Raw genomic sequence first — 17,500 nt, 5'->3', positions numbered from 1 at the left:
CTATATACATATATATAAGGATGACTTCTTTCAGTTTCCGTCTACCAAATCCTCTCTCAAGGCTTTGGTCGGCCCAGAGGCTATAGTAGAAGACACTTGCCCAAGGTGCCACACAGTGGGACTGAACCCGGAACCATGTGGTTCGTAAGCAAGCTACTTAACACACAGCTACTCCCACACCTATATATATATATATAAGGATGACTTCTTTCAGTTTCCGTCTACCAAATCCTCTCTCAAGGCTTTGGTCGGCCCAGAGGCTATAGTAGAAGACACTTGCCCAAGGTGCCACGCAGTGGGACTGAACCCGGAACCATGTGGTTCGTAAGCAAGCTACTTAACACACAGCCACTCGTACACTTATATATATATATGATGGGCTTCTTTCAGTTTACGTCTACCAAATCCACTCACAAAACTTTGGTCGGCCCAGAGGCTATAGTAGAAGACACTTGCCCAAGGTGCCACGCAGTGGAACTGAACCACGGAACTATGTGGTTCGTAAGTAAGCTACTTAACACACAGCTACTCCTAAACCTATATATATACATAAGATGGGATTCTTTCAGTTTTCGTCTACCAAATCCACATACAAGGCTTCGGTTGGCCTGAGGCTGCTGTAGAAGACACTTGCCGAAGTTGCCACACAGTGGGACTAAACTCCCGGAACCATGTGGTTCGTAAGCAAGCTACTTAACACACAGCTACACCTACACCTATATATATATATATATATATATATATACATATATATATATATAAGGATGACTTCTTTCAGTTTCCGTCTACCAAATCCTCTCTCAAGGCTTTGGTCGGCCCAGAGGCTATAGTGGAAGACACTTGGCCAAGGTCCCACACAATGGGACTGAACCCGGAACCATGTGGTTCGTAAGCAAGCTACTTAACACACAGCCACTCGTACACTTATATATATATATATGATGGGCTTCTTTCAGTTTACGTCTACCAAATCCACTCACAAGACTTTGGTTGGCCCGAGGCTATAGTAGAAGACACTTGCCCAAGGTGCCACACAGTGGAACTCAACCCCCGGAACCGAATGCTTCGTAAGCAAGCTACTTAAAACAGCCATTCCTACACCTATATATATATATATATATATATATATATATATATATATATATAGACGGGCTTCTTTCAGTTTCCGTCTACCAAATCCACTCACAAGGCTGTAGTAGAGGACACTTGCCCACGGTGCCACACAGTGGGACTGAACTCCCGGAACCATGTGGTTCGTAAGCAAGCTACTTAACACACATACACTGCTACACTTATACATATATATGATGGGCTTCTTTCAATTTCCGTCTATCAAATCCACTTACAAGGCTTTGGTTGACCCCGAGGCAATAGTAGAAAACAGTTGCCGAAGGTGCAACACAGTGGGACTGAACACCCGGAACCATGTGGTTCGTAAGGAAGCTACTTAACACACAGCTACACCTATATATATATATATATATATATATATATATATATATATATATATATATATATATATATATATATATATATATATATAAGGATGACTTCTTTCAGTTTCCGTCTAACAAATCCTCTCTCAAGGCTTTGGTCGGCCCAGAGGCTATAGTAGAAGACACTTGCCCAAGGTGACACACAGTGGGACTGAACCCGGAACCATGTGGTTCGTAAGCAAGCTACTTAACACACAGCTACTCCTACACCTATATATATATATAAGGTTGACTTCTTTCAGTTTCCGTCTACTAAATCCACTCACAAGGCTTCGGTTGGCCTGAGGCTATAGTAGAAGACACTTGCCCAAGATGTCACACAGTGGAACTCAACCCCTGGAACCATATGCTTCGTAAGCAAGCTACTTAACACACAGCCACTCCTACACCTATATATATATATATATATATATATATATATATATATATATATATATATATAAGGTTGACTTGTTTCAGTTTCCGTCTACCAAATCCTCTCTCAAAGCTTTGGTCGGCTCAGAGGCTATAGTAGAAGACACTTGCCCAAGGTGCCACACAATGGGACTGAACTCGGAACCATGTGGTTCGTAAGCAAGCTACTTAACACACAGCCACTCGTACACTTATATATATATATATATATATATATGTATATATAAGACGGGCTTCTTTCAGTTTCCGTCTACCAAATCCACTCACAAGGCTTTGGTCGGCCCCGAGGCTGTAGTAGAGGACACTTGCCCAAGGTGCCACGCAGTGGAACTGAACCACGGAACTATGTGGTTCGTAAGTAAGCTACTTAACACACAGCTACTCCTAAACCTATATATATAATAAGATGGGCTTCTTTCACTTTCCGTCTACCAAATCCAGATACAAGGCTTCGGTTGGCCTGAGGCTGCAGTAGAAGACACTTACCTAACGTGCCACACAGTGGGACTGAACTCCCGGAACCATGTGGTTCGTAAGCAAGCTACTTAACACACATACACTGCTACACTTATACATATATATGATGGGCTTCTTTCAGTTTCCGTCTATCAAATCCACTTACAAGGCTTTGGTTGACCACGAGGCAATAGTAGAAAACACTTGCCGAAGTTGCCACACAGTGGGACTGAACTCCCGGAACCATGTGGTTCGTAAGGAAGCTACTTAACACACAGCTACACCTACACACACACACATATATATATATATATATATATATATATATATATATATATATATATATATATATATATATATATATAAGGTTGACTTCTTTCAGTTTCCGTCTACCAAACACACTCACAATGCTTTGTTCGGCCCCAAGGCTGTAGTAAAAGACAATTGCCGAAGGTGCCACGCAGTGGGACTGAATCACGGAACTATGTTGTTCGTAAGCACGCTATTTAACACACAGCTACTCCTGCACCTATATATATATATATATATATATATATATATATAGTGGGCTTCTTGACACATAGCTATTCCTACACCTATATATATATATAAGGATGACGTCTTTCAGTTTCCGTCTACCAAATCCACTCACAAGGCTTCGGTTGGCCTGAGGCTATAGTAGAAGACACTTGCCCAAGATGCCACACAGTGGAACTCAACCTCTGGAACCATATGCTTCGTAAGCAAGCTACTTAACACACAGCTGCTCCTACACCTATATATATATATATATATATATATATATATATATATATATATATATATATATATATATATATATAAGATTGACTTCTTTCAGTCTACGTCTACCAAATCCACTCACAAGGCTTCGGTTGGCCTGAGGCTATAGTAGAAGACACTTGCCCAAGGTGCCACACAATGGGACTGAACCCGGAACCATGTGGTTCGTAAGCAAGCTACTTAACACACAGCTACTCCTACACCTATATATATATATATGATGGGCTTCTTTCAGTTTACGTCTACCAAATCCACTCACAAGACTTTGGTTGGCCCGAGGCTATAGTAGAAGACACTTGCCCAAGGTTCCACACAGTGGTACTCAACCCCCGGAACCGTATGCTTCGTAAGCAAGCTACTTAACACACAGCTACTCCTAAACGTATATATATACATAAGATGGGCTTCTTTCAGTTTCCGTCTACTAAATCCACATACAAGGCTTCGGTTGGCCTGAGGCTGCAGTAGAAGACACTTGCCTAAGGTGCCACACAGTGTGACTGAACTCCCGGAACCATGTGGTTCGTAAGCAAGCTACTTAACACACTTACACTGCTACACTTATACATATATACGATGGGCTTCTTTCAGTTTCTGTCTATCAAATCCACTTACAAGGCTTTGGTTGACCCCGAGGCAATAGTAGAAAACACTTGCCGAAGGTGCCACACAGTGGGACTGAACTCCCGGAACCATGTGGTTCGTAAAGAAGCTACTTAACACACAGCTACACCTACACCTATATATATATATATATATATATATATAAGGTTGACTTCTTCCAGTTTCCGTCTACCAAACACACTCACAATGCTTTGGTCGGCCCCGAGGCCGTAGTAAAAGACATTTGCCGAAGGTGCCACGCAGTGGGACTGAACCGCGGAACTATGTTGTTCGTAAGCACGCGACTTAACACACAGCTACTCCAACACCTATATATATATATATATATCTATATATATATATATATATATATATATATATATATATATATATATATGGTGGGCTTCTTGACAAACAGCTACTCGTACACCTATATATATATATAAGGTTGACTTCTTTCAGTTTCCGCCTACCAAATCCTCTCTCAAGGCTTTGGTCGGCCCAGAGGCTATAATAGAAGACACTTGCCCAAGGTGCCACACACTGGGACTGAACCCGGAACCATGTGGTTCGTAAGCAAGCTATTTAACACACAGCCACTCGTACACTTATATATATATATGATGGGCTTCTTTCAGTTTACGTCTACCAAATCCACTCACAAGAATTTGGTTAGCCCGAGGCTATAGTAGAAGACACTTGCCCAAGGTGCCACAAAGTGGAACTGAACCCCCGGAACCGTATGCTTCGTAAGCAAGCTACTTAAAACAGCCATTCCTACACCTATATATATATATATATATATATATATAGATATATATATATATAAGACGGGCTTCTTTCAGTTACCGTCTACCAAATCCTCTCTCAAGGCTTTGATCGGCCCAGAGGCTATAGTAGAAGACACTTGCCCAAGGTGCCACACAGTGGGACTGAACCCGGAACCATGTGGTTCGTAAGCAAGCTACTTAACACACAGCTACTCCTACACCTACATATATATATATATATGAGGATGACTTCTTTCAGTTTACGTCTACCAAATCCACTCACAAGACTTTGGTTGGCCCGAGGCTATAGTAGAAGACACTTGCCCAAGGTGCCACATAGTGGGACTGAACTCGGAACCATGTGGTTCGTAAGCAAGCTACTTAACACACAGCCACTCGTACACTTATATATATATATATGACGGGCTTCTTTCAGTTTACGTCTACCAAATCCACTCACAAGACTTTGGTTGGCCCGAGGCTGTAGTAGAAGACACTTGCCCAAGGTGCCACACAGTGGAACTCAACCCCCGGAACCGTATGCTTCGTAAGCAAGCTACTAAAAACAGCCATTCCTACACCTATATATATATATCTATATATATATATAAGACGGGCTTCTTTCAGTTTCCGTCTACCAAATCCTCTCTCAAGGCTTTGGTCGGCTCAGAGGCTATAGTAGAAGACACTTGCCCAAGGTGCCACACAGTGGGACTGAACCCGGAACCATGTGGTTCGTAAGCAAGCTACTTAACACACAGCTACTCCTAAACCTATATATATAATAAGATGGGCTTCTTTCAGTTTCCGTCTACCAAATCCACATACAAGGCTTCGGTTGGCCTGAGGCTGCAGTAGAAGACACTTGCCTAAGGTGCCACACAGTGGGACTGAACTCCCGGAACCATGTGGTTCGTAAGCAAGCTACTTAACAAACATACACTGCTACACTTATACATATATATGATGGGCTTCTTTCAATTTCCGTCTATCAAATCCACTTACAAGGCTTTGGTTGACCCCGAGGCAATAGTAGAAAACACTTGCCGAAGGTGCCACGCAGTGGGACTAAACTCCCGGAACCATGTGGTTCGTAAGCAAGCTACTTAACACACAGCCACACCTACACCTATATATATATATATATATATATATATATATATATATATATATATATATAAGGTTGACTTCTTTCAGTTTCCGTCTACTAAACACACTCACAATGCTTTGGTCGGCCCCGAGGCTGTAGTAAAAGACACTTGCCGAAGGTGCCACGCAGTGGGACTGAACCACGGAACTATGTTGTTCGTAAGCACGCTACTTAACACACAGCTACTCCTACATCTATATATATATATATATATATATATATATATATATATATATATATATATACATACATATATATATGGTGGGCTTCTTTCAGTTTCCGTCTATCTAATCCACTCACAAGGCTTTGGTTGGCTCCGAGACAATAGTAGACGATACTTGCCCAAGTTTCCAAACAGTGGGACTGAACTCCCGCAACCACGTGGTTCGTATGCAAGCTACTTAACACACAGCCACTCCTACGCAAATATATATATATAAGGCGGGCTTCTTTCAGTTTCCGTCTACCAAATCCACTCACAAGGCTTCGGTTGGCCTGAGGCTATAGTAGAAGACACTTGCCCAAGATGCCACACAGTAGAACTCAACCCCTGGAACCATATGCTTCGTAAGCAAGCTACTTAACACACAGCTACTCCTACACCTATATATATATATATATATATATATATATATATATATATATAAGGTTGACCTATATATATATATATATATATAGGTGTAGGAATGGCTGTTTTTAGTAGCTTGCTTACGAAGCATATGGTTCCGGGGGTTGAGTTCCACTGTGTGGCACCTTGGGCAAGTGTCTTCTACTATAGCCTCGGGGCAACCAAAGTCTTGTGAGTGGATTTGGTAGACGTAAACTGAAAGAAGCCCATCATATATATATATATAAGTGTACGAGTGGCTGTGTGTTAAGTAGCTTGCTTACGAACCACATGGTTCCAGGTTCAGTCCCATTGTGTGGCACCTTGGGCAAGTGTCTTCTACTATAGCCTCTGGGCCGACCAAAGCCTTGAGAGAGGATTTGGTAGACGGAAACTGAAAGAAGTCATCCTTATATATATATATATATATATATATATATATATATAGGTGTAGGAATGGCTGTTTTTAGTAGCTTGCTTACGAAGCATATGGTTCCGGGGGTTGAGTTCCACTGTGTGGCACCTTGGGCAAGTGTCTTCTACTATAGCCTCGGGGCAACCAAAGTCTTGTGAGTGGATTTGGTAGACGTAAAAGGAAAGAAGCCCATCATATATATATATATAAGTGTACGAGTGGCTGTGTGTTAAGTAGCTTGCTTACGAACCACATGGTTCCAGGTTCAGTCCCATTGTGTGGCACCTTGGGCAAGTGTCTTCTACTATAGCCTCTGGGCCGACCAAAGCCTTGAGAGAGGATTTGGTAGACGGAAACTGAAAGAAGTCATCCTTATATATATATATATATATATATATATATATATATATATATAGGTGTAGGAGTAGCTGTGTGTTAAGTAGCTTGCTTACGAATCACATGGTTCCGGGAGTTTAGTCCCACTGTGTGGCAACTTCGGCAAGTGTTTTCTACTATTGCCTCGTGGTCAACCAAAGCCTTGTAAGTGGATTTGGTAGACGGAAACTCAAAGAAGCCCATCATATATATGTATAAGTGTAGCAGTGTATGTGTGTTAAGTTGCTTGCTTACGAACCACATGGTTCCGGGAGTTCGGTCCCACTGTGTGGCACCTTAGGCAAGTGTCTTCTACAGCAGCCTCAGGCCAACCGAAGCCTTGTGAGTGGATTTGGTAGACGGAAACTGAAAGAAGCCCATCTTATGTATATATATATAGGTTTAGGAGTAGCTGTGTGTTAAGTAGCTTTCTTACGAAGCATACGGTTCCGGGGGTTGAGTTCCACTGTGTGGCACGTTGGGCAAGTGTCTTCTACTATAGCCTCTGGGCCGACCAAAGCCTTGAGAGAGGATTTGGTAGACGGAAACTGAAAGAAGTGATCCTTATATATATATATATATATATATATATATAGGTGTAGGAGTAGCTGTGTGTTAAGTAGCTTGCTTACGAACCACATGGCTCCGGGTTCAGTCCCACTGTGTGGCACCTTGGGCAAGTGTCTTCTACTATAGCCTCTGGGCCGACCAAAGCCTTGAGAGAGGATTTGGTAGACGGAAACTGAATGCAGCCCGTCTTATATATATATATATATATATATATATATATATATATATATATATATATATATATATATATATGGGTGTAGGAATGGCTGTTTAAGTAGCTTGCTTACGAAGCAAACGGTTCCGGAGGTTGAGTTCCTCTGTGTGGCACCTTGGGCAAGTGTCTTCTACTATAGCCTCGGGCCAACCAAATTCTTGTGAGTGGATTTGGTAGACGTAAACTGAAAGAAGCCCATCATATATATATATAAGTGTACGAGTGGGTGTGTGTTAAGTAGCTTGCTTACGAAGCATATGGTTCCAGGGGTTGAGTTCCACTGTGTGGCATCTTGGGCAAGTGTCTTCTACTATAGCCTCAGGCCAACCGAAGCCTTGTATGTGGATTTCGTAGACGGAAACTGAAAGAAGCCCATCTTATGTATATATATAGGTTTAGGAGTAGCTGTGTGTTAAGTAGCTGTGTGTTAAGTAGCTTGCTTACGAAGCATATGGTTCCGGGGTTCAGTCCCACCGCGTGGCACCTTGGGCAAGTGTCTTCTACTACAGCCTCGGGCCCGACCAAAGCCTTGTGAATGGATTTGGTAGACGGAAACTGGAAGAAGCTCGTCTTATATATATAGTAGAACACACCTGCCCAAGGTGCCAAACAGTGGGACTGAAGTCCCGGAACCATGTGGTTCGTAAGCAAGCTACTTAACATACAGCCACTCCTACACAAATATATATATATATATATATATATATATATATATATATATATATTTAAGACGGGCTTCTTTCAGATTCCGTCTACCAAATCCACTCACAAGGCTTTGGTCGGCCCCGAGGCTATAGTAGAAGACACTTGCCCAATGTGCCACGCAGTGGAAATGACCCTCGGAACCATGTGGTTCGTAACACACAGCCACTCCTACACCTACATATATATATATATATATATAGGGTTGACTTCTTTCAGTTTCCGTCTACCAAATCCACTCACATGGCTTTGGCTGGCCCGAGGCTATAGTAGAAGACACTTGCCCTACAAATTTCACTCCGATCTAGGCACAGTTGCCGTACTTGCACTCGATCGATTATCACATTTTCTTGGTGGACAGCCATGCACTTGATGTGAGTGAGGACTGTTCGCTTATCGCTGGAGGCCAACGCACCGAAAGTCCATGTGGCATCTATTCTGAGGGTCTCGTTGCAGCTTTCGAGAAGCTCAAAGACAACGCCGTTAAATCTATGTCCAATGGGTTGTTTATAATATGAATATCTCAACTGTAAATAAGCCCACACTTCGCTAGACCCAGCTGCGAGAAGACGGGGTGTCGGACCTTCTCGGATGAGAATTTTATAGGAGTTGCCTATTGCCAAGTATTCCAATGGGCTGTGACATCTATATACAGAATCTCTATAATAAATAATATTTGCATAGAAAATTTCATTAAAAAATATTCATTTTTCTCAAAGTTATGACCTTCCAAAATCTTTAGGGAACCAGTAGGCCATTATCGCCATGGTTTTAAATGGAGATAATACTGAAACGCTTGCTATTTTAAAGTTATTGCAAGAGTTGTCCTATCTTGTCTTGTAAGGGAGGTAATTGGAAAGACGTCTTGCAACTTCCACAAAGTAACGTCTTGCAACTTCCACAAAGTAAATTGTTATAGTTACCTTCCTTAGAATAAAAAATTATACTTTTGAAATCAAAAACATAATTCACATACTAAGGGAGATAACTATAACGATTTACTTTGGGAAAGTTCCAAGACGTCTTTTCCAATTACCTCCCTTACAAGACAAGAACGACAACTCTTGCAATAACTTTAAAATAACAAGCGTTTAAGTATTATCTCCCTTTAAAACCATGGAGATAACGACATATTTGTAACCTAAGGACTTTGGAAGGTCATAACTTTGAGAAAAGTGAATATTTTTTAATGAAATTTTCTATGCAAATATTATTTATTATGGAGATTCTGCATATACACAAATTTCCGGAGAAAGTAGTTTGGAATAGTGGTTGGGGTACAGTATAGACGGCTATAGTAGAAAACACTTGCCCAAGGTGCCACACAGTGGGACTGAATCCCCGGAGCCATATGCTTCGTAAGCAAACTACTTAACACACAGCCATTCCTACCCCTATATATATATAAGATGGGCTTCTTTCAGTTTCCGTCTACCAAATCCACATACAAGGCTTCGGTTGGCCTGAGACTGTAGTAGAAAACACTTGCCTAAGGTGCCACGCAGTGGGACTAAACACGGAACCATGTGGTTTGTAAGCAAGCGACTTAACACACATACACTGCTACACTTACATATATATATATGATGGGATTCTTTCAGTTTCCGTCTATCAAATCCACTTACAAATCTTTGGTTGGCCCCGAGGCAAGAGTAGAAAACACTTGCCCAAGGTGCCACACAGTGGGACTGAACTCCCGGAACCATGTGGTTCGTAAGCAAGCTATTTAACACACAGCCAGCCCTACACAAATATATATATATATATATATATATGATGGGCTTCTTTCAGTTTCCGTCTACCAAATCCACTCACAAGACTTTGGTTGGCCCGAGGCTATAGTAGAAGACACTTGCCCTACAAATATCGCCCCGATCCAGGCACATTTGCGTACCTGCACATGACCGATTATCACATTTTCTTGGTGGACAGCCATGCACTTAATGTGAGTGAGGTCTGTTCGCTCATCGCTGGAAGCCAACGCACCGAACATCCATGTGGCATCTATTCTGAGGATCTCATTGTAGCATTCGAGAAGCTCAAAGACTACGCCGTTACACCTATGTCCAATGGCTTGTTTCTAGTCTGAACATCTCAACTGAGAATAAGCCCACTCCTCGCTAGACCCAGCTGCGAGAAGACGGGGTGGCGGACCTTCTCGGATGAGACTTTTATAGGAGTTGCCTGTTGCCAGGTATTCCAATGGGCCGTGACGTCCACAAAGCAAGTCAAGGGTTACAAGCAAAAAATGATCAACGAATAAAATTGTAATTGCTAGTGGAAGGAGGATTCTCAAAATCGCGAACATTACGATAGAGAAAGCAATGACAGACAATAGACACACTTCTGCTTCCTATTTCTCTACTTCTTAATCTCACAAACGAGGTCGAAATAAACCTTTGAACCACACATGAATAACAGCAGATATCGGAGATATATTCTCCATATACGGCAATGGATATTATCATGTAACCACTAGTCGTTTTCATGATGTAAACGTAATATCTTTACCAACATTGCGTAGCAGGAAATCCTTATATCATGTGGTTAACAGTGGAACTAAATGTGGCCTTCCTTGGTTACATTTCTCCTATTATTGTAGGGAATGGGACATGTGTAGTAGCTGTCAGACGAGCAAGGTGAGCCTATATTGAAGTAATCGTGTACGAAATAGAAGACAAAGAGACAGCTAACCCAATAGCCCTAACCCAAAAGCTTACCCAAACACACACACACATACCTACATATACACGCATACATAGGAACGCACAACACACACACATGCAGATAAATACATACATTATATATATATATATATATATATATATCTTTATACACAATTTTTGTGGGGCCGTACGGTACAGCAAAGACTAATTGGGTTCAGAATTTGCCCTTCTCTGATGGATACATTGAATAGTTTAATTTCTAAACAACAGAACGCAATAGTAAATGTTATTTTCCCTTTCCATCTGGAAACATGTTTATAATCATGGTGGCAGGTTCAAAGGGAGATAATACTTTGAAAGAGCAAGCGTTTAAGTATTATCTCCCTTTGAAACCATGGTGATAATGGCATTACAGAAATGTACCCCACCGACTTTGAAAGGTCATAACTTTAAGAAAAATGAATATTTTTTAATGAAATTTTATTTGCTAATATTATTTATTATGTAGATTCCGATAATACAACAATTTGCGGTGAAAGTGTTTTGGAATGCTGGGTGGGGGACAATATAGACGGCTATAATAGAAGACTCCTGCCCAAGGTGCCACACAGTGGGACTGAACCCGGAAACATGTGGTTCGTAAGCAAGCTACATAACACACAGCCACTCGTACACTTATATATATATATGATGGGCTTCTTTCAGTTTCCGTCTACCAAATCCACTCACAAGACTTTGTTTGGCCCGGGGCTATAGTAGAAGACACTTGCCCTACAAATATCGCCCCGATCCAGGCACATTTACGTACCTGCACATGACCGATTATCACATTTTCTTGGTGGACAGCCATGCACTTAATGTGAGTGAGGACTGTTCGCTCATCGCTGGAGGCCAATGCACCGAACATCCATGTGGCATCTATTCTGAGGATCTCGTTGTAGCATTCGAGAAGCTCAAAGACTACGCCGTTACACCTATGTCCAACGGCTTGTTTCTAGTCTGAACATCTCAACTGAAAATAAGCCCACTCTTCACTAGACCCAGCTGCGAGAAGACGGGGTGGCGGACCTTCTCGGATGAGACTTTTATAGGAGTTACCTGTTGCCAGGTATTCCAATGGGCCATGACGTCCACAAAGCAAAGCAAGGGTTACAAGCAAAAAATGATCAACGAATAAAATTGTAATTGCTAGTGGAAGGAGGATTCTCAAAATCGTGAACATTACGGTAGAGAAAGCACTGACAGACAATAGACACACTTCTGCTTCCTATTTCTCTACTTCTTAATCTCACAAACAAGGTCGAAATAAACCTTTGAACCACACATGAATAACAGCAGATATCGGAGATATATTCTCCATATACGGCAATGGATATTATCATGTAACCACTAGTCGTTTTCATGATGTAAACGTAATATCTTTACCAATATTGCGTAGCAGAAAATCATTATATCCTGTGGTTAACAGTAGAACTAAATGTGGCCTTCCTTGGTTACATTTCTCCTATTATTGTAGGGAATGGGGTATGAATAGTAGCTGTCAGACGAGCAAGGTGAGCCTATATTGAAGTAATTGTGTACGAAATAGAAGACAAAGACACACCTATCCAAATAGCCCTAACCCAATGCTTACCCAAACACACACACACACATACATACATACATACTCATAGATACACACGCATACATAGAAACGCACAACACACACACATGTAATTGCTAGTGGAAGGTGGATTCTCAAAATCGCGAACATTACGTTAGAGAAAGCACTGACAGACAATAGACACACTTCTGCTTCCTATTTCTCTACTTCTTAATCTCACAAACGAGGTTGAAATAAACCTTTGAACCACACATGAATAACAGCAGATATCGGAGATATATTCTCCATATACGGCAATGGATATTACCAATAAGAAGCAGATAACAGAGTTCCGAAATGTTTCCATCGGGATGCCTACATTGACACACCATTCTCCAGTTCTGGAGATGTGGGGATAACTAACACGAGAGTGTCGCGCACATTCTTGGAGAAAAACAAGTTTGTCACTTGAAGGAATGATGTACGCAAATAGACGGGACGTGCACTTCGCAGATGATGAAGCAGTCCCAGATTTTTGTAGGGTCACGGCACTGAGATCTATATAGCTGATGTGAGCGGAAATCAATTTCATATTGACCAGGTTTACGTTGACGCTGGTCCAGGCCCTGTTACCATAGGAGACTTCTCTCAGCCAGGCACGACTGGCATCAAGTGATGATGGGGCGGCGGACCTTGTCGGGTGATGCTTTCATTGAAGCTGCCTGTTGCCAGGCATTCTGATTTGTAGTGACGTCTACAAAGAAAAGCAATGTTGCAGATGTATGGCATTACGTGTCCTATGGGTAATCCCTACCTGCCCTCGACACCATAATGTCCTGTGAATTATGGTTAACAATAGAAGAACAAACTATATGATGCTTTCCGTGGTTATATTTCTCCTATTCTAGTAGGGGATGAGGCATGATCGCACAAAACACTAACCTTAGCCCTCATCCCTGTCTTTCACTGCTAAACCCAACATTAAACCATGATCAACACTCGCAATAAACCTTCATCTTCAGTACTGATCCTGTTTAATCTCTACCCTCCCCATCACCGCAAAGCCTAATCCCTAGTTCAAACTTTGATCTCTTACCTAACTATTCTCTCTAAAAACCGTTCACAAATCCCCAAGCTAACCCTAATATAGTCTAAAGTCTGAACCCCAATCCTAACAACAAACCCTCAACAAAATAAGAAAAACAGCAAATACTCAACAAAATAAGAAAAACTACTTACCTTTGGCAATTTGCCAACTATAACAGAAAACATGATATGCAAACAACAAGCAAAATATCAACCAACAACATTTGAACGTCAGATTTTTTTTTAAAGTCAAATTTTGAATTTTTAAAGTCAGATTGTTTTTTTTTTTAAAGTCAGATTATTATTTATTTTTTTAAGTCAGATTTTTTTGTTTCTTATGTCGAATCATGAAATAGAAAAACTACTTACCTTTGGCAATTTGCCAACTATAACAGAAAACATGATATGCAAACAACGAGCAAAATATCAACCAACAACATTTGAAAGTCAGATTTTTTTGATTTTTTTAATGTGTTGAATCATGAAATACACTTGTTTACTAAATACAGTTGTCCTTGTATTCACACAGTATTCTTTATCAAAACTTATCAACCACATAAGGTTCTTACCACATTGTCTTAGAATGAAATTACTATATACAGGGGGACCCAAAAGTAGGTTCGCAGTTCTTCAATAATCTCTTTTGCATTCATATATTAACAGTTTAGATCTTAATTATAAAAAAATATGAAACCATTATTCTATGCCAATTTAGTTAATTGTAAGGTAGAAGGCATGTAAATAGCACCTTTTGAGCGGGATCGTTACCAGCGTCGCCTTACTGGCATTTGTGCCTGCGACACACGTGAAAGTGCATTGCATCCACAAGTCATCAAGCTAATCATTATCATGCGAAATGAAGTTGATGTTGTTTTATTTATAATAGAAACAAATTAATTATTGCAATGAAAATAAGAAATACAGTTAATGTGTATGTGTAACCATCATCATCATTTAACATTCGTTTTCCATGCTGTCAAGGGTTGGACTATTTCACATGATCTGAGACGAACTACTACACTTAGCTCTAATGTGTGTTTTGACATGGTTTCTCTATGTCTGAGTAACAGTTTCGGTAACACTGACACGAGTAAAATTACCAAGTAAATTTCAAGGCAGAGTATATTGCTAGTAGTGAGAGAGGTGGCTTCATCCTCAGCTGCAGTATGATAGAGGGACAGGTAGAGGTGTGTTGCTTCAGAGAAAGCACATGGCTACCCCGCATCTAATTATCACATTTTCGTTGCTAAAGTGAAACTAAGAAACAGAAAACTGTGTAAGCCAAGGAACAACTGTATTTTATGAAAACATTGCAAAAGGAATTAAACTGAAACAGATATCAACATGACACATACAACCCATGCTAGTATGGAGAAAATGATCATTACTTATTTATTATTATTATTATAACAACAACAACAACCACAATGATAATAACACCCTACACTCTGTCTTCTACAACCCTAACCCTAACAACTAATCTTATGATATGACAAGGATCTCCCCCACAGACTTACCCTTCAACAAAAGGGTATGTATCCCACCCCAAATCGACAGTGAAATAGAAGCAAAGATCTCCTTAGCTAGAAATAGACTCAGACATATCTTAGACTAATACAACAAATCCACTAAAAAACATAGTGAGGAGGGGACCCACCAAATCAGCTCCTCTGTTGACAGAGGCCTACATAAACTGAGACAGCGAATTAGGAACAGGGAATTAGTGTGCCTCCCTACGGACAAGTCTGGCAGACTGTCAATAGACAGCCGTCAGAACTATGTCCAAACCATGCAACAACACATCAGTAACATGAGAGAAGTTACACCACAAGAACATGAAAAAGTGGGAAAAATCCTCAACGCACACATGGGAATGTGGTGCAACATACTCCAACCTACAAAAAGGACAGCACACAATTTCCAAGCTACCAACAACGACATTCCTACACTATACGGGTTACGCAAAGACCACAAACCCTACATAAACCCTGTCATGGGACCTCCAACCAGACCAGTTTGTGGAGCAAATATCTCCAGCAACTGTACACTGTCCTACTTCCTCTCACAAGTATTACGACCTCTCATAGAGATGTCTCCAGATGTCTGTGTGAGCATGGAAGATCTCCTCAGGAGAATCAGTACTTGCAACTACTCCAACGACCTCACAGGTTGTGTAATGGGTAGTATGGATGTGATTTCACTCTACCCATCTATAGACATAGATTTTGCTGTGGGGATATGCATTCAGGTGATCTGTGAGAGTGAAGTGGAGTTCCGCAAGGTCAACACGAGGGAACTAGGCCTCCTCCTCAGACTAAGCTACGACAGTAACTATTTGGATGACCATGACCTCAGTAGATTCTGCCCCACCAGGCCACAGAGGGGAAGACCACCCATCATCACTTCAGCAGTGAAAAAAAAGCACCACTGAACGCTGGAGTGGCTGGACTGCACCCACCCAAAACCCTGAGAACAACAATCAGGTGAAGGAAATGATGGCTCACGCAATAGGGGCCAGTATAAAAACCACCTTGAAGAACCACATAGTAAAGTTCAACAAAAAACTATACATGCAAGTTCAAGGTGCAGCCATCGGCGTTGGTGTAGCTGGAGATGTGGCCGGCCTCTTCATGACCTGTTGGGACAGAAAACTTAAACATATGTTAGCAGAACGTTCCACAACTCTTCTACTTTACAGCAGATATGTAGATGACATTAATATCATAGTTAGAACCAACTTTTATTTATATGCGTTTTGCTCCATTTATTATTATTATTCTTCATATCTTCTCAAAATGTATCACTTTAACTTGGTATCTCTACCTGTAAAATGGCTGTGATATCTTGGTTTCTAGAGTAATTTTGCTACCTCTGGTAACTATTAACATATTTACATTGTCAAAGGTTTTTTTAAAAACTGAGATAATATTAATATATACATAAACTAATATATATATGTGTGTGTGTGTGTGTGTGTGTGTGTATGTATATATATATGCACACACAAACACACACAGCAGCATCTGAACAAAAACCTTTCTTTCAAAAAAGAAAATGGTTCCAAAACAGAAGGAAAAAAGCAAGAAATTGCAAAAATAAGAAAAGAAAGATGTTGAAGGCGAAGAGATCGGCAGGGCAAGAAGGGTATCAGAGAATGTGTAAAGGTTATAACAGGGTGCTGTGAGAACATATGGATATTGTATGATATCAGTGTGAACACAGGATGTCAGCTGATATTGGGAGAGGGCTTCTGGAGGAGGTGGAGTCATGAACACAGAGACCCCCTGAGTGAGGTTGAGAGAGATAGAGAGAGAGAAAAACAGAGAGAGAGAGAGAGACAGACAGACAGAGACAGAAAAAGAGAGAGAGAGACAGAAAGAGAGAGATACAGAAAGAGACAGAGACAGAAATAGACAAAAGGAGACAGAGGGGAGAGGGAGAGAGATGATGGATGGATGGATAAACAGAGAAAGAGTCAGACAGAGAGAACATCTTTCAGTTTTTGTTTTCTGAATCCTTTAAAAGGCGTTCGTTGTCCCCAGGGCTATAATAGAAAACAGTTGCCCATGCTATACATATACATACATACATAC

General features: G+C 40.9%; 1 long non-coding RNA gene across 4 annotated transcripts in view; it reads right to left on the bottom strand.

The window, feature by feature from the left end:
* Window positions 1–13,199: 13,199 nt before the first annotated feature.
* Window positions 13,200–17,500, bottom strand: part of LOC149129284 (uncharacterized) — a 125,172-nt gene continuing 120,871 nt past the window's right edge. For 3 of the 4 annotated variants that reach the window (XR_016240116.1, XR_016240117.1, XR_016240114.1), the window contains exon 4: window positions 13,200–13,575. This is a non-coding gene — a long non-coding RNA (uncharacterized LOC149129284). Of the gene's footprint in view, window positions 13,576–15,145; window positions 15,165–17,500 lie in introns of those variants that run through there. The other variant, XR_016240115.1, reaches the window with a different exon arrangement.

Source organism: Octopus bimaculoides, unplaced genomic scaffold, assembly GCF_046866305.1.
Source record: "Octopus bimaculoides isolate indiv1 unplaced genomic scaffold, ASM4686630v1 contig79, whole genome shotgun sequence".
NCBI classification, from domain to species: Eukaryota; Metazoa; Mollusca; class Cephalopoda; order Octopoda; family Octopodidae; genus Octopus; species Octopus bimaculoides.
This window is presented reverse-complemented; position numbering and strand designations above follow the sequence as displayed.